The 2,035-nt window shown below is 40.0% G+C and overlaps 1 protein-coding gene across 1 annotated transcript in view; it reads right to left on the reverse strand.

The window, feature by feature from the left end:
- Positions 1-2,035, reverse strand: part of LOC103606406 (multidrug resistance protein 1B-like) — a gene marked incomplete at its 3' end in the record, with an annotated part of 72,339 nt that overhangs the window by 69,894 nt on the left and 410 nt on the right.

The following is a 2,035-nucleotide window of genomic DNA, read 5'->3' on the forward strand; positions in this document are numbered from 1 at the left end:
AGACATAGATAACAAAAAGTGCTTTCAGACTGTAAAGCCCCACAACCCCTTCCGCCATCCCCAAACGCGGACTTTTATACCTAGTACGCTCTCTTTTCTTAATAAACGTTGTTTCAGTGAAAACATTTGGATCTTCCACTGACCTTCACGGAAAGTTTTTGATGGAGGGCTCAGGAGGTCTTTTGAACGTCTCTTTTCTACCCGTGCAACACGTGAACAGGAGAGCAACACGTGGACAGGAGCAAGGGTTTGTGGTCTCCGCACATCCACAGCTCTTGGGCCACGCCCCCGAGGCGTCAAGTGTTGCCAGGCAACGGCGGGGGATGCAGCCTGAGGCTCCGGGAGGAAACATTGCATCGCCCTCCAGAAGGGACACCAGCCATGCCAACTCCCAGGCATAACGGTGCTCTATGTTGGTTTGCAACCTGGAGGTAATCCTAGAGATAACTGTGGTCCAGTACTTTGATTTTGTTAATAAAAATCAGAGTGGCCCAGAGCAGTGATGTAATTCTGCTGCCAGTTTCGAATGAGTGACCATCACCTAATCCTGCCATATTTCAAAGTCAGACCCAACACCTACATCCCACTGATTACACTTTTCAGAGTTCCTCCAACCACCACTTTCAATCCCTGTGGCTGTTTTCTTTCATATTGTTTTCTCCATCCTCTCCAGGCTTCAGTCATCCAAATTAAATTAGGTGTGTATTTTCTCAATTCCTCGTGGGAACTAGCGAAATGAACTACATCCCCGTTCTAACAGCGTATAAGTGTTGTATAAGATTAAAGTAAAGGTATGGGGTTCAAATGCAGCTATTTTGATTTTCAAAATGCTCCCAAAAGGAATTTGCTTCAGCCTCGAATTTATGTTAAGAGGATTCTGAGCCTTAAGAAAACAGTTTGGAGGGAGCAGGGAGCTATTTCCTGCATTAATAGACCACGTGGCCTAGAGAGGTCCTTTCCAGTTTTATCCAAATGTAACACTATTATAATGGTAAAAGTGGAAATAAAATATATTTTAAACTATTTTCATTTTTGATCTCTAAATTAATGAATTATAGGTTTATAGAAAATTATGTGATATACATATATACACAGATAATCTATTCAATGAAAAATAATCAGAATCCGACATTTTCTTTTATTAAGTGTGCCACATGGAATGAAGGGGTCCACGGAGAATTGGAATGGAATTTTGCAGGCATCTTTCCTCTATGTACTGGTAAGCTACAAGAAATTCATAAGAGGAGATATCTGAAGCACTAAATCAATAAATCCATGTAGCTGAACTACAAATCATTACTAAAAATCACTATTAAACCAGTTGTTATGTAACAGGCTGAACAGAAGTGACTCCATTTTGTTAAACTTCTAAATTATAAAGTTCTTTTTCTTACTCTAGTAACCCAAACTACATAGCTTGCAGCTGGACATTGGAATACAATAATTCCCGTTCACAATTGCTAGAACATTGTGACTTTTGCTCACACTGTACACAGAATAATTATCAAAGAAATTATTAACCCTGGTGGCCATTCTTTACTAGCTTATTAACTAGATCTTTTTGAGGCTGACAGGAACTGAATCCATGGCTTGACTTCATGGAGGACGGTCACAATAAATCAGCTCCCATCTGAGAAGTTCTTAGATGTTTACCTGCAATTTTATGATTATGCCTGCACATCCCTGCTTACATCACCATGAATCAGTACCCTACCACCTGTCCCTATAAAACCCTTTGGCAAGTTTGGGAAAAGCGGAAATGGCCTTTAAGACATGAGTCTACTATTTCCCCAGGCCACAGGCTTCCTGATTAAAGGCTGCCTTTCGTTACCCCAACACTTGTCTCTCAATTATTGGCTATTGAGTGGCTAGCAAACAGACCTTTGGGGTTTCGGTAACAATAACACTGATTATGTTGAAGTCCACCAAAATGTGAATACCATTGCTATTTTAGGAATAAATTATAAACATTTTTGATACAGCTGTGAAAAGGATAAGGTATATTTGAAGTTGTGGAAGAATAATTTTTGTAGAA

This window comes from Galeopterus variegatus, unplaced genomic scaffold, assembly GCF_000696425.1.
Source record: "Galeopterus variegatus unplaced genomic scaffold, G_variegatus-3.0.2 Scaffold6557, whole genome shotgun sequence".
NCBI lineage: Eukaryota > Metazoa > Chordata > Mammalia > Dermoptera > Cynocephalidae > Galeopterus > Galeopterus variegatus.